The sequence below is a fragment of the Sus scrofa genome, chromosome 8 (genome assembly GCF_000003025.6).
Source record: "Sus scrofa isolate TJ Tabasco breed Duroc chromosome 8, Sscrofa11.1, whole genome shotgun sequence".
NCBI classification, from domain to species: Eukaryota; Metazoa; Chordata; class Mammalia; order Artiodactyla; family Suidae; genus Sus; species Sus scrofa.
In genome coordinates this window covers 45,151,720-45,177,673 of record NC_010450.4, presented here as the reverse complement: position 1 = coordinate 45,177,673, position 25,954 = coordinate 45,151,720, and positions in this window count along the sequence as shown.

Genomic DNA, 25,954 nt, shown 5'->3' with positions numbered 1-25,954 from the left:
TAAAAAAAATTAAGAAATAAATACAAATCTCAATGTGTAACCATTTTTTATACCTATATATTTAAAAAATAAGATTTGGAATCAACATGGTCTGTGAATTTTAGTCAGTTCACCTGTTGAATGTATTTTGCCGTTTTAGTCAATTAAAAATAACTCCCATTTTTATTACTTAGTGACCCTAAATTTCAAGACCAACATGTACTCAATATTTTTGTTTCCTGACATATTTTCAGCTTCTGCTCTAATTTTTCTCTGAAGTATTTTTATTCCTACTGCTTCTTATTTGGACTGTCAACAACAATTTGAAATCAGCTAAAACCCTCAAAGTTCTATGAATATCAATAATTTTAAGATTTATTTTTTAAAAATATGACAATGTTTAAGTGTAATGTCAATCTTCTGGGGAAAATGGTGTTTATTTAATAAAGATTTATTTAATTTTAAAGGATACTTTTTTTTTAGAGTATAGTTGATTTACAGTGTTGTGCTAATTTATGCTATACAGAATAGTGTCCCAGACATACATATATGTACATTCTTTTTCTCATCCCGAGATATTGGATATAAATTATATCCTTTAAGGGATTCAGAGAAGATGGTGGAACAGAAGGACATGAAGCTCACCTACTCCAATAAGTACATTGAGAATACATCTACATTTGGAATAATTCACAGAAAAAATTTGCTGAATGCTGGCAAAAGACCTCAAGATTCTGACAAAGCAAGAAAATCTTTATGAAACCTGATAGGACAAAAGAAAGAAGAAAGAGAAAATATTTAATAAAGACAATAAACATTTAACTATAATAAGTAGTCAGGGTTAGTTAGTAAAAAATAAGTTTGCATTTGCAAGTATAACACACATTTTAAAAAACTTTAGTGTTCTTTTTATGTGAAATAATTTGAAAATTAACAATGATAGTGGGCAGCCCAGATTTAGGACATCTAGTATGCAGTGTTTCAGACAGTTTTACTGATACCATGCTTAAACATCTGGCATAGAAGTGCTAAATTAATGGTGTTGAATTAGGTATTGGATCAAAAAGTACATATACATTCTTAATGTTTGCAAATTTGCGAATCCAAATGAGATAACATGTGTGAAATTACATCAGATTTGTATAATTAAAGAAGCGTGATGATTAATTTCAGTAGAAAGTTTATTTATATAAAAGTCTTACGTTCAAAGTCTACATTTGGTTAATAGAAATTAAATACAGGTTTTAAATATCAACCAAAGTGTATCAATGCCTTAAGATATTAATAAGTGAAAATTCCTTTAGTTTTGACTGATAGTGAAAAGAGTTTATAAAACCCTATTGACAATTCTCATTCATTTTGATCTATTTTCTCACTATATTGCATAACTTAAATCTTATTATAGTATTTTTTAGGTAGTGGTGTGCAATGTTTGCTGCTATTTTATAATTTTAGCTTGAAGCCTACCAAGAAAGGATGAACATCTTGACTTGTGACCTTCAGAAATTTAAACAGATATACAAGGAAAAATAAAAGTAGAAATCAATCCCATTCTTGAAGATTACTAAGTAATATTAAATAAATTATATCAATTTTTGTTTTGCTACCTATTCAATGTACTATGCATTATCTTTTTAATATTTATTTTCTAGTGTAAACAAAGCAAATATGATTTGGATTAATTTTACACAGTTCATTATTCTGTGTATTTGATAGTCAATGATACATGCAAATAATTATCTTTCCATGTATATTTGAATTAAGCATTTATCACATGGAAATCTAAGATAACGAGAACATAATACTATTTCTGCGTGCTGATACTAATTTTCCCTCATCAGAAGTGATACCGAAGAGGACAGAAAGCAGTAATCTGAGCTTCTACTGCAGGTCAGGGGCAACAAAGATACACTTCCTTTCAAAAAGCCTGTCTCCTAATCAGGTCCCTTTGGCTCAGCCACAGCTTATCTTTGTACAACATCAGAAACAGGACATTGTCTTCAGAATTTTAATTCTGGCTAATCTATTTTTGTGAATTCATAGAATTCTGGAGAACAACTCACCCCTGACCTTTTATATCTTAACTTTTCTAAGAAACAATTTGCTGTAGCTTGTAGGAATGGCTCTTCCCCATATGACTTCAGTCACTGCAATTAAGCTTAGCTCTATAAAGTCAAAGAGCTATCAAATGATAACTAGAGATTTAGGTAGGCAGTGCCTCTATTAGTTTTTTTTTTTTTTTTTTTTTTGCTTTTTCCTGCAATTATATAAACCTATAATTATCTAATGACTCAGTATTGTTTGCATAAAACCATTGAGGGATCATGATATTTCTTGGTCTCTCTGGTGCAGGTATTTTTATGATTGCAGCTGGATGATAGCAGAAATGTTTCAGGTACCTTGGAAGATGAACTAAGACAGGTTGTGATCCTGAGACATAGGCTGATTTGTTCTTATCCGCAATCGGGAGAACTGGAGTGCAACAGCTCTAGAGTCTAAATTATAAGTGTTTATCTAAATTATTCTGAATATGCTTGTTCAATCTTTACCATGTTACTTGTAATGTACATTTGACTGATAATCAATTGCACTTTATAAAATATATTTTCTTTAATACCATATTTAAGATATTATTCAACACTAATAATCTGATGGATGCTTTTTTATATGTAAAAAGTATAGTGAATCAGCTTAGATTGAGTGCTCACAATGCATTACAGTTTTTTTGTTGAGATTACTGCATGAAAATAAACATTTTAAAATTAATATTAAAATGTAGTATAATCCATATTTAACAAAGGAAAAACTAAGAGCTTTAGAGGTAAAGCAGAGTCATAATCATATTTTCTTGACCTGAAAACTTTGTCTTCCTTTAGCATTAATCCTTAATAATTTAAAAAACAAAAATTTTTTATAAAAAGAAGAAACACACAGGGCTTATTGTTTCAACTTTTAGTTTATTACTACCTCGTTATTTTGTGCTTAACCAAATACCTCTACATTTTGAAACATGATACATTTTCATCCTCCATTATTTTTAAAGTTCTTTAACAATTACATTGCTCATTCATCTTCTTTATTACATATTGATTTCTTTAAATGTCATTGTATTTTCTAAATATCATTGTAATTTTTTAGTAGCTATTTTTGTACTTCCAAAAACACAGAGTTTTAGAGACAAGAGAGAGAGTCTGTCAGTGCATTAAGAGCCTCCTGCCTCTTTTGTTCACAGAATAATAGAACATTTGGATATCCAATCTTTCTTGGTTTTATGAAACAGATAATTAAGATATAAATATGAGTATAAATAGGATGCACAGTGTTCTTGGCAATTAAGGTTTTTAAAAAGCATGAAGAACTATTGTAAAAAAATAAGAAAAGTCACATGGTAGGTGAAGTCTTATCAATTGTACACAAGCTCTCCTTGAAAGCCACTTCTTGACCTTGACCTTGCACCGTGTTTTTTCATGAGTCTAGCTCCGTTTTCTTACAATGTACAGTTCTCTGCACTATGCAAATTCTGATTTTCTTCTTAAGACATGTAAAGTGAGGAAAATTAAACAATTCTGATGTCTAGACTTTAAAAATGGGAGTCTATTCATGGGGACATTGTATACTCCTCCCTTCTTAGGGAGAAGAGTATGTAAAATTGCCAGCTCAGCTGTCTGCTGATATGCCTCAGCTCTCCTCCAGAGTTTCTTATTTTCCAATAGACTAGCTTTAGTTTATTCACATGCTATCTGGCTTCCATGATCAGCAAGGGGGGAAAGTGTAATGTGAAATCACCTTTCAAGTGTTTGCCTCATATTTTTTCCTGTACCATTGGCTAATGCAAGTCATGTGGCCAAGCACTGTTCAAGGGAAAAGAAATAAACTTTATCTCTTGATGAGAGGAAGGGCAAAGTAACATTTCATTGGCGCCTGCATAAAGGGATTAGATGATGGTGGTCATTTTTGCAATCTACCACATAGCCCAGCCCTGATCCCAATAGGTCAATCTCAGATTGACCTTTAATCTCAATGTATCTCATTAAGATTTGCTGCAAACTTTAAACTAAGCTCTGGATCAAATATAAGGTGTGCCTGAGAAAACTCTTAACCTTTCTTCCTTGAAGAATATTATATATACTACTGTACAGAGCAGGTTTAGCTCCTACTATTTGAGTTTCCAATTTAAATAGGTAGCTAAAATACCAATTAATGAATTCTCTCTTTCTTTATACATAGCATAAAATTTAATGTGATTTATTTCTTCCACTGGGTTATAAAGTATTTCAAAATGGAAGAGACATATTATGAGGCTTAAGCTCTGATAAAGACAAGAATCTTGCTTAGCACAACTAGACTAAAATATCCCACACATATGTTCCAAAATTAGAAGGACTTCAGAATTTCCATAACTGTGGATGCCAAAGGCTAACCATGAAAACCACAGGAATTTTAGCAGTAATGACAACATGCTTGATCCTGAGTTTTATATTTAGGAGCTCAAAATTTCATTTTGTAAAGTGTCCTGAAAATGCATTTTTCCATAGGAAGCAAATATCAAAATGTACCTTCCTCCTAAACAAATCAGTGATGTCTACAGCATAATTAGGTTTTAAGAAATGAAGCTCTCTTCTTAAAACTATAAAACTTTCCAAAGTAGTGTGACTTCTTATTTTTTGTCTTTCTTTTAAAAATATATTATGCTAGACTTGAGTCTCAAGAGAATATATCAACATGTTTAAGCTAATATAAAGTATTTTACGCACACTAGCATGCATGTGGTGTGGTGGTAAAAATACTGAAGTTTCTTCGCACTAGTTTCCACAAATACACCACTAAAATGGTGGTGGGCAGGGCAGAGAGAGGATAAAACAGTATCAAAGCTGTGGATATATGATTAAAGAGGCTCCATGCTAAGTTCAGGGTCTTTCCTACAAGTCTCTAGGAGTCCATAAATATATTTACTTGATATAAAAATAGATGTAGATTTAACTGCTAGAGTATGATTCCTCACCATCAGAAAAAAACAAACCAGTCAATCAAATCCAACAGGTGAAAAAAAGGCAAAGGACACTTGTTGCATATCAAGAAAATAAATGTTGAGGTGGGCAAATAAAAATCTGGGGCTTTGGAGTCAGAGCAATTGCATATAAATCTTAGCTGGGCTACTTCTCATCTATACTGTGCACTTATACTGCCATCCTAAACAATCTGGTGAATGTATTGATCTACTTAGTTACTCTTGCTACAAGAAAGAAAAATAGAGTGAACCTTGTCCTTTTCCCTGCCTAACACACAACGTGTTTCATTAGAATTTTTATAAAAATTGCTCTTAAGGTTCATATTTGTAATATTTTTAAAAGGTAAAAAATCAGGAAACAAATTATAGGAAGGAAAGAGATTGTGGCTGTTAAAAATTATTAAGAGCTTCTGAGATGTCAAGGAAAACAAATGGAATTATGTAGAATTCACTCCTTGAGGTAAAGACTTACATATTTTATTTTATTTTATTTTTATTTTTTCTTGAGAAATAATCGACAGATAACATTACATTAGTATCGGGTGTATAACTCAGTGATTTGGTGTTTGTATATGTTGCAAAGTGATCATCACAATGGTTAACAGGCATCACCATTAGGTTACACTTTTTTTCCTTGTGACAAGAACTCTTAAGATCTACTCTCAGCAACTTTCAAATATATAGTACAATATTATTAACTATAGTGAATATGATGTACATTCCACCCCAGAACTTACATATTTTATAATTGGAAGGAACTGCATACTTTAAAGGGTCAAAATTAATAAGATTCTGTCATTTTCCCCAAATTTAAGAAATGTGTCACATTCACAGAGGAAAAGGTGTTATTCTAGGGACTTTTCATGTGTCTACTCATTCTTCATGTGTCTATACACACAGAACCCAATCTTGAATTAAATATTAGCTGGATTGGCACATTTGATAGTTTAGAGGGAGTTTAGATATAGCAGGAGGTGGGGATGGGTAAGGGAGAGGAAAAAGATAGAGAGAAGGAATAAGGTTTGAGGTCAAGGATAGAGAGCAAGACCAATACAGATAGAGACAGAGAGATGTCAACTTACTTATAGTCATGACATATACAAATCCATGAGCACATGTTATTAAGTATGACAGCATAGGACTAGATGAACATTTCTACTACTGCTCTCATTTAATTTCATTTCCCCCATGGGTTCTTCCCCACCCTTCCTGCCGAACCCAAATTGCCAACAAATGGTTGTCAAGTACTAAGAGCATTTTAAGAGATGATTTTTGAGCAGGTATTCCCAAGGCAATGGAAGTCCAGTTGACTCCTTCTACTGGCATTCTGTAAAATCCTTGCCCTCTCTCTTCTAAGTTAGAGCACTCTGTCAGTGTTAGTCTCATTCCCCAAACTTATAAATGCATCTTATGTCTAATTACATTCTGGCTGATTTTCCTCTACAACATCAAAGCTTTCTATGCTATTATGTTTAATATTTATAATTATTGTTATTCATGTTTTTCATTCATGTATAATATTTTCAGATTTTTGTTCCAATGACAGACCTTTATTTAAATTCTGCCTTTTTTTTTTCAGATAACTTGTATCTGCCATCACTACCAATATCGACATCCAGCCTCCTCTAGCAACTACTTTATGACTTAAAGTTTTTCATGACAGACAAAACGCTTACATCAGTGCTGATAAAAAAAATACAGAGAATTTTAATCGGAGTCTACAAAACCTCAGTAAACATTTTTTGAGTGGATAAATTATTTAATTCACTGAAACACAAATCTATAAATTCTTTCAATTGCAGATAGCTATATAATATTTCAGTTTTTTAATTGAAGTATAGTTGATTTACTATGTTGTATTAATTTCAGATATATAGAAAGATGATTTGGATATATATATATATATATGCGTGTGTGTGTGTATTTTTAAGATCATTTCCTTATAGGTTATTACAAAATATTGAGTATAGTTCCTTGTGCTGTATTGGTTGTTGTTGGTTATCTACTTTATATATAATAGTACATGTCTGGTAATCCCAAACTACTTATTTATCCCTCCCCCTTTTTCCCCTTTGGTAACTATAAGTTTGTTTTCTATGTCTATAGGTCTATTTCTGTTTTGTACATAACATTTCATTGCACTGTGTGGACATAAAAAAACACGTGTCCTGTCAATATACCTTCAGTTGTCTATGAGCTGCCGGGAATGTCCTAGTTTCTGTGACACAAGAACTGATCGACTGTCCTACATTTAACATGAATAAATTATTTCTGGGATGATTAGAATGTCAAAGAGCCTCCATTACAGAAGTAAACCCCATTTTACGATTTATTCCTGCATTGCACTAGCAAGTACCCTTGGTAAAAGCCACAGCCTGGGTTTGTACCCTCTACTATCTTCATGCTCCCTTACACATGGGTGATATATCTTTCTGTGGGAAAGCAAAGAAGATCATCATCCAGCACATGTTCGTTCTCTCTTGGAGGTTTACATATAGAAAATGCATATTGTAAAATCTTATGGACTCAAAGCCCATTCAGAGAACCAAAGCAACTACTCAGAGCACACCCTGGTGACATGCTCATCCCTTCCTCCTCCCACCATCTCCCTCTTTGCCTCACCTAAGGGAGCAAACAGAAAATTTGTCTTTAGTAAAAATAATGGAGACATTAAAAATTTTAACTAAAAGTTGCTCTCCTCTGTTCATGTCTTCAAGTTATCAATAAATCAAGCCATAATCCACTAAAAGCTTCTAAGCTATAAAGTGCTCTAGGTTTACTTTTCAGTGAACTCATGTTTTTTTCAGATTCTGAGAGAAAAAGCTTCATATTTGCTTCATCAATGGATAAACCATTCCTCTTTTCTCAGGCAATATTTCATGTAAACTTAAGTAGGAATTTTCAAAGTATGATGAAGATAAGGCAGCCAGAGGGCTATTTTTATGTTGCATCGGCACCATATTACTGCTAATGACTGATTGCAGTAGAATTGCTCATTTTTGTCTAAATAAAAGAACTATAACCATCCAAACTTTCAAAATAAATAGGCATCTCTCCACAATAAAGCAAACAGTAAAAAAACCCAGCAAATTGTTATAAAGGATAAATTAAGTCTGTGACCCATAAAAAGTAATAGTATGACAAATTTTAGGTGGCAAACTGTACAAACAGATAGTTTTATTTTCTGTTTAATTTCAGATGTTTTTGTTCAAGTCACTTTATCACAGGCTGCCCATGATGCCATTTAAAGGCTATTTCAAAAAGCATTTTTTCCTAGAACAGGCCTTAATCCTTGGAAAAATATCCAGAGGGAAAAATAGATTCTTTAAGACATTGTGGTATTTGTTTCAATCTTCATGAAAACAATTTTGTTTGGAATCCTCTATAGGCTTTTCTGTTTTTAATATACTTTTATTGTTTCTTAGACATAAAATGAAAGTAGGAGACTCCTGAAAACATTAGAAAGAGAAAATGGGGTTATATTTTAAATTGATAGATGAAGTTTCTGTGTAGGCCTTCTGTTTTTAGAATTAAAGTGTCCTTCATGGATTACTCAATGACATGTTTTGAAATTAAAAAAAAAAAGAAAGGATAAATGCAGGTACATATAAAACAAGGCTTCAAAGCTTTGAGGAAAGTAGAGGAAACTCACATCTGTTGCTATAGAGAACTCTAGAGAGAGTTTACTAGGTTTAATAAGAATGTTAGTGGACCTCTGTGTCAAAAGTCAGTGGGAGGCCATGAAGGTATGGTTGCACTAACAAAAATATGATAGCTGATAAACAATATACATTGGCTCATCTGAATTTCCCTAGACAGTTCAGGCATGTTAAAAGAAAAATGGATTTGAGAATATAATTAAGACAGAAAATACTGAATAATGAAATCAGAGCTGAAAGACAAATGAGTATAAAAGGAGGAAAGAGAAATAAAAAGCAGAAACATCATAGCAGGGAGGTCCCTATAGGTCAAATCTTAGACAGTGTGGATGTAACTGAGAGGTAGATATATAAGGTCAGAATATGACAAGTTTGAAGTTAATCTTTTAGAAGGCTAACAGCTCTAGATGTTGTCAAGTCACACGGAGAGGAATAGCTCATGCATTGTGAAGAGAGGGAGACCATCTTTATCTAGTCATCTGTCAATTGGCATTTATGTACTTATGTTGCTTCCATATCTTGGCTCCTGTAAATGATGCTTCAGTAAACACAGGGGTGCGTGTATCTTTTTAAATTAGTTTTATTTTTTCCTTTGGATAAGATAAATACCCAGAGTGGAATGACTGGACCATGTGGTAGTTCTACTTTTAATTTACTGAGGAAACTCCATACTGCTTTTCATAATAATTTTAAATAATTGTAATGAAAAGAACTAGGCGAAAATACTACACCACCCAATACAAGCACCCTCAAACAAAAAATATCCATTCACTGTCAGTTGCTTAGATCACTTTATTGTTCAAAGTAAAATTGCTGAGATTACATCCCAAGATGTGATTGAAAGGAAGATGCCTGCCTCTCTCCGTCTCTGTCTCTTTTGTAGGGGAAACCATGACAATTATTTGGTTAGTTATGGTTACTGATACACCCTTTATTGCTGAAAAGGCATTAGGATCAAGAGACTTTACTATCTTAAAGGTTAAGCATTCTTCACCTGGGTGTTTTCGTAGATCATCATACTTCCGGACATTATACTTTTGTTGAAGTTAATATTGAAAATCTGGGATAACACAATTCTACTGCACCATTCCTCTTGCTTAATTTAAAGAAACTAAGTCACAAAAAATTTTAAGTATTCTTCATTCCCATATTCACAGTTAATATCACATAAAAACTGTTTTGCTTAAACAGAAAAAATTAAAATCAAACAATCTTTGAAGACAACCAAGTCAGGTCTGAAATATAGAAATCATGTAAGAACAACGAATTTTCTGCTTAATTAGAGTGTGAGGGATCTTCAAAAATAATGCATTAGTGCACAGGTTTCCAGAAGTTTTTACTATGATTTTTTGTGCAAAACTTTCATACATTCTCTTTGACTCAAAATGGTCAAAAGTTTGGTTATATGCAGTCTGTGCAAGCTCTCCAATAAATTTCTCCATCACCCATATATAGATGTTAACTCAAGTGTGAGGCCGTGATAAATCCTTGCAGCCAGTGTTATAAAGTCCTCTAGACATAAAAATAAAAACCTATTTGTCCAGAAGCAACCACTTTCAGGAGCCAAAATGTGGAAGCAACGTAAGCACATAAATGCCCATTGACAAATGAGTAGATAAAGATGCTCTCTCTCTCTCTCTCTCTCTCTCTCTATATATATATATATATGTAAATATACACACATGTATGTATATATATTTATATTTATAACATATTTCATTTATATGTCGAAACTAAAAAAAAATGATAGAAACAAATAAATAAGAACAAAACAAAGATTAATAGAGAAAAAAAATCAGGTAGTTGACAGAAAAAATATGAGTGGGGAGGTAGGTGAAATAGGTGAAGGGGATTAAGAGTTACAAAATTCCAGTTATAAAACAAGTGTCATGGGGATGTAATGTACAGATGCAGCCAAGGGGCTATATAAAATATTACAGTAACTTTGTATGGTGACAGGTGGTAATTAGACTTATCATGGTGATGATTTCATAATATATAAAATATCTAATCACTACATTGTACAATTGAAACTAATATACTAAGTCAACCAAACGTCAATTAATACAAAAACAAAAAACAAAAACAGGAGTTCCCATTGTGGCTCAGAGTGTTAAGAAATCGACGTAGTGTCCACGAGGATGTGGGTTCAATGCCTGGCTTCACTCATTGGACTAAGGATCTGGCGTTTTTTTAAGCCGCAGTGTAGATCACAGATGTGGCTTGGATCCGCGTTGCTGTGGTTGTGGAGCAGGCCAGCAGCTGCAGCTCTGATTTGAGCCCTAGCCTGGAAATTTCATATGCCTCAGGTGTGGCCATAAAAAGAAAAAAAAAAAAAAAAAGGAAAAGAAAAAGAAAAAGAAAAACAGCAACAACAAGAACAAGTAAACTATAATGCTTCCACTAAAATATTCCATAGGTAAATTTTGGTCCTTTTTCTAAGTTTACCCTTAGCAGTGAAATTCCCCAAATATGGCCAATGCTCCTATTTCAACCTGTTTTCATTTGTACTAAATTGGTGAAAAGCAGAGTGTTGAATTCAACTGCCTTATACTTTCTTGGTTTTCAGAAGTGCTGTTCAACTCTTTCTTAAGTGATTTTTCTTCTAGTGTAATTCCAGTTCTTTGTTAGCTCCTAATGAAAGAGCATTTGCTATCAACTAAAAAATGTTAATACATCATAAAGACTTTACACAGCATATATATTTTCCCCAAATCCATGTACTTTTCTGCTGCTTTATGGCATCTTTAAATCTTTTAAAAAACTGAAAAATATGTTAGTTAATTATTAATGAACTGTCTAAAAAAACACACTTTAAGATGTAAATTTTTATAAAGTAAGAGACAATGGGGTAGTGACATCCCTAATTTTAAAGATGGATTCAAAAAAATTCACCAAGTGAAGAAAGTAATTTTAACTAAGGGAAACTGAATACTGCAAAAAGTCGCTACCTTTATACATAATCACCACAACTTTCAAATTAGTCTAGAAGTAGATACATTCAACACAACTGTAGTTCTTTCCTTTAATGTCATTACTTCTCTAGATTTTAATCCTGTATGACTTGAAGAAGAAAAGTACACCTAAAGGAAAGGTCTCACCTACCATGGATTCATACTTGTTCCATAAGTAAAAACGGGTGTTTCTGGACTCCATATCTAAAACGCTTCTAGTAATAATTTGATCTAAAGTTTTGGGATGTTTTAGGATGGAATTCCTCTTAAGTAGATACATAATCAACCACATTTGTGATTATCGATAACTACAAATATTCATATGATAGGAATAGACATGGCTTAAGATTTTTTTTAAGATTAAATCGCTTCTTAGATAAAAAGTCATTCAATAAAATACAGTATGTAAAGAAAAATATTCTAGATGCTATATTCATTTTGAAAAGTGTAACTCAATTTCTTAAAGTTAAAATATGACATTTAGAATTTAGAAAACTTCTAAGTTCATTTAATGTCTTTTCATAGACAATATAAGGTATTTTAAGTTCACTAACAAAGTTAATGCTTTTTTTAAAAAAAATCAGGCTATATTTAACATAAGAGGAGCAACGTCTCAAATTAGCTTCTCTTTACAAACACTTGCTTTTTAACATTACAGAAAAGTATTAGCCCATAAAAATTACATCTTTCTAATTGTTTTGGTGAGGACAGCCAAAATTAGTGTAGTGTAGTTAATTGACACTGAAAATAAATGCACATTATAGAGTAATTTTCTATCTCCAGTTTGAATTTCATCATGCAATCAATGCAAGGTTTATTATTATTAAATAATAACAAATATTTCTATGATAAGTATTCTTTGCCAGTGGCTACTGTGTTTTGTATATATTAACTCACAAAAGCCTTATGACATATTTTTATTTTATTAGTAGGTTAATAGAGATGTCAACCAACTTTCCATTAAATGTCAGTCTTTGGATTAAAAAATAGGCTCTTGGGGAGTTCCTATTGTGGCTCAGAGGAAACGAATTTGACTAGCAACCATGAGGAAGCAGGTTTGATCCCTGACCTTGCTCAGTGGGTTAAGGATTTGGAATTACTGTGAGCTGTGGTGTAGATTGCAGACATAGCTTGGATCTGGTGTTGCTGTGGCTGTGGCATAGGCCAGTGGCTACAGCTCCGATTCAACCCCTAGACTGACAACCTCCAAATGCTGTGAGTGTGGCCCTAAAAAGACAAAAAAAAAAAAAAAAAAAAAAAAAAAGACTTGTGCTCTTAACCTTCATGCTATACTTATGAATTTATTCTTTATTTTGACAATGATTCCATTGGGCATATGTTAATAAAATGATTAGTCCCATGAAGATCATTTACTTGTTATTTTTGGAAATATTATATATATGTAGATAGATTCAGATGTTAGTATTTTTTTCTGCTATGTTCAATCCCTCTTCAGATCCCTGCTCAAAGACTGCCTTGCTGTATCTGCTAAGCGACTGAATACATACACTGTAAAACTAGATAATTACAAAATCAGTTTTTTGAAATAAAGAGATCCAGTGTAATTTCATTTCTGGTATCATGCCACAAATTCTGTGGACCAGCTCCTGTAAGAAACAATCATCACTGGATTGTTTATAAACAATGCAAATGTATTTTTAAAAGTCATCATTTAAAGTCTCTGGAGACTGGCCTAAGGACATATAAAAAATGAAGAGTTTTTTTTCAAGAAAATCTACTGAATCTTGGTTTGAACACACCCAGTATTACTTGAGTCACAATTTACCCCTGCCCACACATGCAAACTGCAGATGAATGGCAGCAGTTGGAGAGAATGTGGTCAAGAAGTTGTGCTCCCTCTCTCTCCAGCTCTCAGTTATGGGCCATAAGCTTTCTCTGGTGGGGTGCAAGGGTGTGGGTGTTAGTGAGCCAGCTTTTCTCATTCCCTCTCAGCTACTAGCTGCAAAAGCTAAATTCCAAGTGAATGAGGCCAGAGGGCAGGAACTCCTTTTCTCCACCCAACCTTGACTCACAAACCCGAGGCTTACCACAGGTGTGGAAGGCCAAGAATCTGGGGGTTTTGATTGTCCTCACCACAGCTTACTCATAGGGTGGAGGTTCCACCCTGGGAAAGATAATATGAGGACCAGAAGTCACTGTCCCCAGCTGGCATGCACTCACAAATCAAGGGTGTCACTTCAAGGGCAGTGGGTCACTGTTCTAGCCTCCAGTTCAGAAACTCTTCCAGTGGGACAGACAGACTGAAAGAATCTTCAAAGCATTCCCCCAAAAATGGAGTTTAATTGAAGTAGATTTTGGGGAGTTCAATCTTAAGGATGCTCCCCCAAACAATAGACATTTCAGTGGTCAGCCATTAAGAGCGGGCTAGTAGCTACATGAAAGACACAGCTGATCTGTAGGCCAGCTGGTTTGCCAGAGAGACCTAGGAATAGGCCGTCTACTGTCAGAGCAAACCTCCAAGCCAGGGGCCCCCACATTATCCCTGAAAAGGACCCAGAGACAATTGATCAGGCTACAGCAGGTTATCCCTCTACATCGAAAGCCATAGGAAAATCAGCCACCCATTAGTGGAGCCTACAGCTGAGTGTGAAACCCAAAAGGCAGAAGGTATAACAGATCAGGGAAGGGAGAAATCAGGAGAGCCCTGCTAAAACCGCCTCATTGGAGGCTTACCTTGAAGTTGCCCACAGCTGGCTCTCTGAGCAGATACCAGAGATGTTACACTGCAAGGGAAAAGATTTCTGTAAGATTCTTCAGTCAGGACACCAAACAATTAAGCAAATAAACAATATCAAGAAGCCCTGGGAGTGGGGATGTGGGGAGGTGGAGAAGAGTGAGTCCCCAAAGCTGCAACAATGTATTTTTAAAAATGTCAATTTTGTTCAAAGAACTAAAGGAAATCATGTTTAAGAAAGTAAAAGAAATTGTATGTCACTTACATCTCAGTTTTTTTTTTTTTAAAGCAAAGGAAGTTATGATGACAAAGTTTCATTGAATAGAAAATATCGACTGAATGATAAAACTATGAAAACATACCAAGGGTAAATTTTGGAGTTGAAAATTATAACTAAAATGAAACAATCACGGGAAAGATTCAACAGTAGATGTGAACAGGCAGAAGAAAACAGTCAATGAATTTGAAGATGTATTGATAGAGATTTTGCAATCTGAAGAACAGAAAAAAAAAAAGAATAAGAAAAAAATGAACAGAGCCTCAGAGAATCATAGACCATTATGTGCCCCAACATATGCACAGTGGAAATGACAGAAGGAAAGGAGAGAAGGTAAGAAGACAAAAATGAAGAAATGTGTATAATGTCTAGTCTAGGATTAGGTGCATTTAATCGCCATTTGCTTTTCGTCTTTGTAAGTCTAATATATTTCCATAGCCTTTTTTGTCTTTAATGTAATCATGTTAAATCATAAGCATTTTTGAAAAATACATAAATAATAAATAGGATATGCCTCAATTTGAGTTTGTCTTGATGCTGCCCCAGGATGAGATTCAGGTTCAGTCTTCTCAGAAAGAATAATTAATAAAGAATTCTAAGCCTTTCCCAGAACACTGCCTTGGCAGCGTACAATGTTCATCTGATTCTTACTGGTGACATTCAACTTGATCGTTTGGTCTAGGGGGTTCCAATCCCTCCATTGTAAAGTTATTATTTTTTCTCGTGCTAATATTAAGCAAACGGAAGAGAACAATTTGGATGATGCAAATATCCCAATCCTTGTCAAAATTTCTTACAAATTAAGCATCAATTAAAAGTTCTTTCCTGGGAATTCCCAATGTGGTGCAGCAGAAACGAATCCTACTAGGAATCATGAGATTGCAGGTTTAATCCCTGGCCTCACTCAGCAGGTTAAGGATCCAGCGTTGACTTGAACTGTGGTGTAGGCGGCAGACGAGGCTCGGATCCCACGTTGCTGTGGCTGTGGTGTAGACTCTGATTAGACCCCTACCTGGGAACCTCCATATGCTGCGGGTGCAACCCTAAAAAGACAAAAGACAAAAAAAAAAAAAAAGATTCTTTACTGAACCAGTTTTTATTATGATGTATGATTTTCTTTTGTATCTTCAGATTTAATTACATTTTCAAAGATTGGTTATTTAAATATAGGTAATTTAGATGTAATTTTTTTCAATATTTTTACCTAGAATTTATATTTTCCGCCGAAATTTCCTAGGCAATTTTAATGTTTTATAAGAAGACTAATCTTTGAAAAACATGAAAATAATCATATTTTTATTTTTATATTTATGTAATTTACATCTTTAATAAATTATGCCTTAGCGTTCCCTTGGTGGCACAGTGGGTTAAGGATTATGGTATTCTTACTGCTGTGGCTCTGGTCACAGCTATGACAGAGGTTTGATCCCTGTCCTTGAAACATCTACATGCAGTGGGGGTGGCCAAAAAAATTATGACTTAATTATGCTTCAATCCTAAATATTCATATAAGTTACAACAAAACACAAATTATAGGAAAAACTTAACCCTAAAAAAATCAATAGTGATTTTGTATAAGTGAGAGGAATTAAAATAACTTCCAAAATAAACGTACTCTAAATTATGTGCATTGTTATTTTATTTCTAACCAAAACATTGCCAACTCTTCAATGGCTTACAAGTTTGGTCTTTAATGAAAATCGTATTTGAAATGTCCAAAAGTGTGTGTTCTTTTTTGTTTTTGCTTTTAAGGGCCACACCCAGAGGTCGAATCGGAATTGTACTACTTACTGGTCTACACCACAGTCACAGCAACTCAGGATCCGAGCCATGTCTGCGAACTACACCACAGCTCACAGCAATGCCAGATCTTTAATCCACTGAGTGATACCAGGGATCAAACCCACATCTTCATGGATACTAGTTGGATTCATTTCTGCTGCACCAAAATGGGAACTCCTAAAAGTGTGTATTCTTTTTATGAAAGTTTATTTTTCAATGTAGGACTATAGAATATACTTAACTAGCAGTTTATTAGCTTGATTTACAATATCTAGATATTTAGACTCTGTTATGTGGGCCTTCATATGCACTTTTTCTTCTGGGCCCCTGCAAAAACTAGAGGTAGTCCTGGTGGTGAGGCTGCCACCTCTGAGGAATGAGGGTGAGAAGTGATTGGAATATTCTGGTAGTTGATCATAGTCAATGGGACGTTATTTGAAGCAAGAGAAAGACATGCTGTCTAAAGCAAACTATTTGGGTAATATTCCATCAGAGTTTATATACAGAGACAGGATATTTAGAAGTGCAAGACAAAAAAAAAAAAAAAAAAAGATACAATGGTCATAGAGGATCAGGTGCTAGAATCAAACAGCCCTACCTTTGCATGGGATGCAGGAATTCTGTCTGGGTTTCACAAGCGCTAGCAAGGCAAATTATTTCTAAGCATAAATGGATTAATAGTTCTCAGTTTACCCCTCTTGCCTAAATGTTTTTATTTTTGCTCTGAAGTTTTAAGGGTGGAAAAGTATAACTTCCTGAATAGCCTGGCATTCCCTTTTCTAAGTGTGGGAAACCAGAGTACAGAAAAGCTTTCTGCAAAATAGGAGTTAGCAAAGCCCACTAAATCTTTGAATATTGTCTGAAAGAAATCAAAATTCCTGGAGTTCCATCGTGGCTCAGTGGTAATGCTCCGTACTAGTATCTGTTAGGACGTGGATTCGAACCCTGGCCTCACTCAGTGGGTTAAGAATCCAGCCTTGCCATGAGCTGCAGTGCAGGTCAAAGGCTGGCTCAGATCCCATGTTTCTGTGGCTGTGGTGTAGGCCAGCAGCTGCAGCTCTGATTCAATCCCTAGTCTGGGAATTTCCATATGCCTCAGGTGCAGCCCTAAAGAGACAAAAAAAAAAAAAAAAAAAAAAAAAAAAGAAGAAAAAGAAGAAATCAAAACTCCTTTGAAATACATTCTTTTAAATATTATTCAGCTACTGGAAATCTGTATGGTGATTTGGAGAAATCTTGGGCCCAGGCATATCCGGGAGACCTGTACCTGCTCTTTCGTCACTTTGGGGAAGCACCTTGCTTGTATTCTTTACAAGACAATCGTCACAGCTCAAATCCTTGATGTGGTACTTCGCCAGCATCCCATTGTCCTCTGCCCCCACTGAATCTTAAGAGGATCCCATGTCTCCTTGGAACTGCCACTTTATCTTATATCTTTATAAAAAAAAAAAAAAAAAAAAAAAAAAAAACAGGCAAAACCAAAAAATCATTCTTCCTGGGGCAGAGAAAGAACCCCCTTCCAAACCACTTTCTTTTCTTTCTTCCTTTATTTTCCCTCTTTTTTAGGTCCACACTTGCAGCATATGGAAGTTCCTGGGCTAGAGGTTGAATTGGAACTGCAGCTACCAGCCTATCCACAGTCATAGCAGCAACACCAGATCTGAGTTACATCTGTGACCAACACTGCACAACACTGGATCCTTAGCCCACTAAGTGAATCCAGGGATTAAACCCACATATCACAGACACTAAGTTGGGTTCTTGACCCACCGAGACACAAAAAGAACTCCTTATGAACCATTTTCTTCCTTTCTTTCTTTCTTCCTTCCTTCCTTCCTTCCTTTCCTTCTTTCCTTCTTTCTTTCTCTTTCTCTCTTTCTTTCTCTCTTTCTTTCTTTCTTTCTTTCTTTCTTTCTTTCTTCCTCTCTCTCTCTCTCTCTCTCTCTCTCTCCCTCCCTCCCTCCCTCTCCCTCCCTCCTCCTCCCTCCCTCCCTCTCTCTCTCTCTTTCTTTCTTTCTTTCTTTCTTTCTTTCCTTTTAGGGCCAGCCACACCCATGGCATATAGCCCAGGCTGGGAGTCAAATCTGAGCCACAGCTACTGGCCTGCACCACACCAACAGCAATGTTGGATCTGAGCCGCATCTGCAAACTACACCAGAGCTCACAGCAACGCCGGATTCTTAACCAACTGAGTGAGGCCAGGGATCAAAACTGAGTTCTCATGGACACTAGTCAGGTTCATTACCACTGAGCCACAGTGAAAACTCCTGAACCATTTTCTATGTCTCTTCTTTCTCTTAAGCTACATAGTTTCCCCAACCCCAGAAAACTTTTGTGGAATTTAGGCTATTTCCTCTGTGCCTTTAGTCCAATCATCTGTCTGACGAAAGGACTAAACTTAAACTCTGGCTATTTCAGGCCTTTTAGAGGTCATGAAATGTATTTGTTTCTGTCAGAGACTAGAAAACAATATTAGACTCTGTACTTTTCATGTAACTGGACAGCAGAATTTCGCTAATCTGTTTAATTACTTATTTTTATTTTGTTTGTCTTTTAAAAAAGGGCCACAGCAATGGCATATGGAAGTTCCCAGACTAGGCGTCAAATTGGAGCACAGCTGTCGGCCTATACCACAGCCACAGCAATGTGGGATCCCAGCCAGTCTTTGACCTATACTGCAGCTCACAGCCATGCCGTATTCTTAACCCACTGAGTGAGGCAAGTGTCCTTATGGATACCAGTTGATGTCATTACTACTGAGCCATGACAGGAACTCCCTCACTAATCTTTTCATGATATTTCTTCACCCACATTTTCATGTTAGTGTCACTGCTGGGAAGTTTTCAAGAATCTCACTGAAATACAGGAACAATCCTCAAGAACAAGAAAAGATATTTAAAACCCACTTTTTCTTGTTTACTATAATGTATGACTCTTTGTATATTTGTGTGAAGTAAGATCTTTCCTATGCCTTTAATGTCAACATGTAATGTTAAAAAATAAATAAGCAAAACAGAGGAGAAAAGTTGGTTGAATATTTTTAATGTTATTCCTAAATCTTTTTTTTTTTTTCCTGAGCTTCAATGGGGAAGTAAATCAAATTTAGATGCATCTATGTCATAGATTTATAACTCTGAGTTGCTTGAATCTCTCCTTGGTTAAAAATAACTTTGGCAGCCCATTAATTAGGAGGAGTATGGTTTTTTCCTTTTGATTTAGAGGGTAAAAGTAATACTTGTTCTCTCTAAGTTTGCAGTGCCCTGACTTTAAGAGCCTCCTGCTTCACAAAATAGGACTTGAGGACTAGGCCCATAACCCAAACAGGCAGAATCCCTCCCTGAGATGAATTCACATCCTTTCCCATCATGTAACTTCACAGCATCATACAGGGGATGATTTCCAGATTCCTATGTAGAATTTATACACTTCTTTTCCCTTAATTAATCTCCAAAAGATTTTCATTATCAGGGCTTATCACTAGTCTCCTATGAGTAAAACACCTATATTGACAGGAGAGAAATGCTCCCTAATACTATCCCTGAGGTCTCTAAGAAATTTCAAATGCTCACAAACTCTCTTCTAATATATTATTATTATTTATTTATTTTATTTTATTTTATTTTTGCTTTTTAGGACTGTACCAGCAGCAAAGTTCCCAGGCTAGGGGTTGAATCAGAGCTACAGCTGCCAGCCTACACCACAGCCACAGCAACACCAGATCTGAGCTGATTCTTCGACCTACACCACAGCTCATGGCAATGTTAGATACTTAACTCATTGAGTGAGGCCGGGTATTGAACCTGCACCCTCAAGGATAGCAGTCAGATTCGCTTCCCCTGTGACACAATGGGAACTCCTAAGGTACTGAAGATGGTTTTGTTACTGATATTTTCAAGAGAAATAAGAAAATGGAAACCATTTAGTTCTGTTGCTTTGGCTTGTCTTCAAGATTTGCACAATGTCAGCTTTTATATAATAGTAGTCATTACTACACTGACCTCCAAGTTGGCCAGTTCTTACAAACAAAGGATGTGTTCTTCTTTGCAAAGTTATATTGGAGGCCCAATCTGACCTTCAAGTCACACTTTATCCCTCCCTGAGAGATACAAAATATTCTTCTAGATATTAGAGGGCATACAATAAATATAAGTTATAAGTTTCTGGAGTTCTCATTGTGGCTCAGCAGTAGCGAACCCTATTAGTAGTCATGAGGAGGTGGGTTTGATCCCTGGCCTCGCTCAGTGGGTTAAGGCTCCAGCATTGCCATGAGCTGTGGTGTCGGTCACAGACATGGCTCAGATCTGGCATTGCTGTGGTTGTGGTGTGGCTGGCAGCTGCAACTCTGATTGGAACCCTAGCCTGGGAACTTCCATATGCTGTGAGTGCAGCCCTAAAAAGATGATGATGATGATGATGATGATGATGATGATAATGACGACGATGTGTAAGTTTGTCTCAAATCATGTATATGCCAGTGACAAAACACAAAGATATACTTAACCACATATGACGTTTTATAGTAAGTTTTAAATGATTGATGTGGAACATATCAAAGGCCAAAATTAGTAACTGAGATATATAATCTGTAGAATATTTTGACTTAGGAAATGAGAAAAATATTGTTGTTGTCCAAACCACTATTGCTATTGACATTTAATACTCAAAAATTTAATTAATTATTTTGGTAAATTTCTTAAAAAAATAAGCAAGATTTTAAATTATTGAGTTATATTAGTAATTTAAACATTGTCATTTCATAGCTAGTCTGTTTATTATTTGACTATTCACAAATTTAGACCATCCTTGATATCTACATTGCTAGGTTAGAGCTGTACTTTTTATTTATTTTTCTTGGCACTAAAATTAATGATCTTTTCAAAATAGAATCCTCTGGGCTTTTCACACTTTTACACTTTGGGGACATCTTATTGTAATGTCTGCCAGAACAGAAACAAGTTTTGTGTTTTTTTTTTTTTCTTCCACTAAATTATTTGTGCCTGTCCTGCAAGAAAAATAGTCACTTTTTCCACATGTTCTAATAATAGCTCCTAGGTCATGACTCTAAGGCCAAGTAAGTCAGGGAATTAAGATGCTTTTCAGAAAATTCCAGAACTTTTACCTAAACTACCTGTATTATTGAATACAATTACCTGGACTTTCTGAAGTGATGCTTCAGTACTATACTTCAGCTAAGATATACGACCTAAATGTGATGGGTAAATTGCAATGAATAAGAAATATTTGCAAAAATTATTGGGATGAAATATCCAAAGCACAATGTATTTTTAGCCTGAAGTTGACATTTATAATGTTTACATAACTAAATGCAAAAGTACACTTAACTTCCAGCAAAATTACACTGGAAAATTAATGTAAAGGAAATATTTATCTGCTTTAGCACAAACAAGTCTTTTTCCCAATTGTGACTGTACCACAAGAGGTTGGAGGATGAAGAATGGGGTCTGTCTAACATGCTCTGTAATTGTGATGTTTTACATCCATAAATGAAGCAACATAATTAACTAGGAAAGAAAAAAAAAAAACCTCTGAAATGGAAATTTGTAATAAATTCTTGCATACCTGAATCACCTCTTTTCTTTAAATTGTTTCCCTCTCTTTTCTTTCTAAATTTTATACATTTATTATAACTATTGTGATGTAAAAGTCATTTATCTGCCCAAGTAAAGTATCTGTTTTTAAAAATATATCAGTATTAAAAATTGAAATAGAGTTAATTTACAATGTTATATTACTTTAACATGTAAAGTAATTCATATACATAGACATATATACCAGTACATATACATATGTATAATTGAGTTAATTTCCTGTAGACAATACCAAAGAACATATATATATATATATATATATATGTATGTTACACATACATATATATAACCAAAGAATATATGTGTATATATAGGTATGTTACACATACACATATACAATATATACATATCACACCTACATATATACACACACATATATATTCTTTTTCATATTCTTTTCCATGATAGTTCATTACAAGATCTTGAGTATAGTGTCCGATGCTATATAATAGGTCATTGTTTAGCTCCTGAGTTTTAATGATAAAGAGTCACTTTGCTTGCAAATCAAAAAAGAAGAAATGTTTTAGTCATACATGAGTGAAAAAAAACAAACAAACCATGATACCCCTCTATTTTTATTTTTTATTTAAACATTTTCTATTTAAAGCATAGTTGATTTACAATGTTGTGCCAATTTCTGCTGTATAGCAAACTGACCCAATCATACTTATATATAAATTTTTTTCATATTATCTTCCCTCATGTTCTATCAAAAAAGATTGCATATATTTCCCTATGCTGTACAGTAGGACCTCATTGCTTATCCATTGTAAAAGTAATAGTTTGCAACTATCCACCCTAAACTCCCAGTCCATCCCACTCTCCCCTGCCCCCTTGGCAACCACAAGTTTGTTCTCTATGTCTGTGAGTCTCTTTCTGTTTTGCAGATAAGTTCATTTGTCCATATTTTAGATTCCCCATATAAATGTTATCCTATGGCATTTGTCTTTCTCTTTCTAACATTTCACCTAGTATGAGAATCTCTAGTTTCATCCATGTTTCTGCAAATGACTATTTCCATCTTTTTTATGGCTGAGTAGTGTTCCATTGTGTGTGTGTGTGTGTGTGTGTGTGTGTGTATACATATCTTCATAATACATTCCTCTGTCGGTAGACATTTCGGTTATTTCCATGTCTTGGCTTTTGTGAATAGTGCTGCCATGTACATTTTGAACTATAATTTTTTCCATATATATGCCCAGGAGAGGGATTACTGGATCATATGGTACTTCTAGATTTAGTTTTCTGAGGAAATTCCATACTGTTCTCCACAGTGGTTATACCAGTTTACATTCCTACCAACTGTGTAGGAGGGTTCCCTTTTCAGCATTTGTTATTTAATGATGACTTCTCTAGCATTTGTTATTTGTAACCATATTAATGATGGCCATTCTGAGTGGTGTGAGGTGGTACCTATCTCTGGCTATTTTTAAGGCTATTTTCAATAACTATCTTTGGTATTGTATACTGTATCTTTTCTTGAACACATCTATTCTAAACATCACAACTTGATCACATTTGCCAAACCTAATACAAATCACATTTGCTCTTCTCCAAATAAGTTTAACCAAAAACCTATTCCTTGTCCATAATTTTCCTAAGGCTCAAGTTGTCCAAATTTAATATAAACACAGATAAATAATCTGAGTTTGTTCTCCTGCACTGTGCCTCTTGACTCAGCTAGGAGTCTGTCACCTCGTGTAATTGAATTAGATGGTTGCCTTCGAAAATGGACTAGAACAGTTCTTTAAGTGCTCTATGCACTAGATTACTGCATTTTTGGAAAGAAAGCACATTTAATTTGGCTTATATTTCTTAAATCATTATCAAAATTATTAATAGAATGCCAGTGATAGATGATTTGATTTTTTTTTATCTAGAATGTACCAGAGCTCTATAGGAGAATAGGAAAAAAGGGGAAAAAATAAAAATATAACATTTTCTTTTTGTGCCAATTCATAATATTTTGTTATGAACCTCAGTTAAGAGATTCAGCATTAATTTTCATAATTAAAAACAGAACACTTTCTTGAAATAGGAAATTATCTCAATTCTCTCTCTCTACATTATATATAAACATGTGGAAAAATGACATATTTATGAAAGATGTTAATAAATAACATGATAATTAATTTGCTAGTTATTGAACAAAACTAAAATAATTTGAACAATTATTACATTTCGGAGCAACATGATGATCTAAATTCACAGAATATTTAGGTAGCAATCAGGTTGGAGCCCTAGGAGAAATCTTTGTACATTAACATAAAAATCAGCTGTCTAGTCAAAGCACATCTTTGTAAACAAAGTGCATCTGAATTGATGTGTATGGTCATACTGTATTTTCAAACTTAAACTACCTCCAGGAAGAAAAGCTTTAGTATCATAATTTGTCACTACTCTACAAAGCTAGTATACATAACTGATGGGTAAAATGATTCTTTCTGATATAACTCTAATTAAATGCAAAAGAGGTATTAAATCTTGAGTCAACTTGTGGTTGAGTTGAGTGGTTCAATGGCAGCGTCTCAGATTTGTGAAGGTTGTATCATGTGTTCTTCTTAGTTTGCAGACAATTTCAGAAAATTAATCCCAAACAGGGAGTTCCCATTGTGGCTCAGCAGGTTACAAACCCGACTAGTATCCCTGAGGATGTGGGTTCGAACCCTGAACTCACTCAGTGGGTTAAGGATCCAGCATTGCTGTGAGCTGTGGTGTATGTTGCAGATGCAGATCAGATCCTATATTGCTATGACTGGATGTAGGCCAGCAGCTGCAGCTCTGTGTCGATCCCTAGCTTGGGAACTTCCACATGTCACAGGTGGAGCCCTAAAAAAGAAAAAAATCCTAAACAAAGACTATATGATTATAATGATGTAATAAAGACATTTTATTCACAACTAATTTATGCTGTATAAAACCACCTGTCCCACCCAGGTCTCAGAGACACTTCAGGATATTCTTGGCCAGAGGAACACAGACCTCTTTGGAAATTTAACTATATGCAATTTTGCTTAAGAAAAAAAAAATAGAAAGATGTAATTATCCCAGTAAAGTACATATATATTGGAGGGAAAATAAAAAAGCAAGCATTTTATAGAAGATGATGTAATCAAATCAGTCTCTTGGGAGACCGTCATGGTGTGGCAGAAAGGAATCCGACTAGGAACCATGAGTTGCGGGTTCGATCACTGGCCTTGCTCAGTGGGTTAATTATCCAGCGTTGCTGTGAGCTGTGGTGTAGGTTGCAGATACTGCTCGGATCTGGCGTTGCGTGGCTCTGGCATAGGCTGGCAGCAACAGCTCCAATTAGACCCCTAGCCAGGGGACCTCCATATGTCATGGGTGCAGCCCTAAAAAGACAAAAAGACAAAAAAAAAAAAAAAAAAAAAAAAAAAAAAAAGCAAATTGGTCTCTTGAATCTGATTTTATTATTTTCTATTAATAAAATATTAGTTTATCATACACTAATTGAACACATACTAAATATATGTTTCACTGAAAGAACATTATATATGAGGTTGGAGATAAAACACCTAAAGCTTCCACTCATTAATTTTGTTTCCCTGAGAATATTTCTTCATGTTGCTTCAGTTTCCTTATCCATATAATGTACATAGTATTAATTCTTAACCCTGTTAACATCATTGAAAATAATGTATATTCAAACATTGGTAAAACATAAATTGCTAGCTATGTTGTTAGCTTATTCAAGGTAAATTCAAATTAAAAGCATGACATATTGGGGCTTCATTATATAATACTAAAAAAAAAATCTTTTAAACATTCCTGCCTTTTAAAAATTCTGGTCTCTAGCTGTTACTCTAGATATAATGGTTTGCTTTCAGTAGCTTAGATATAAATACATTTTAAATCTTCCTCTATGATGTATAACATACACTTGAAAAAGCATCTGCCTTAATGAGTAATTGTGATTACAAAACCCATGTAACCATCATATTCATCAAGAAATACAATAATGCATCCTGCT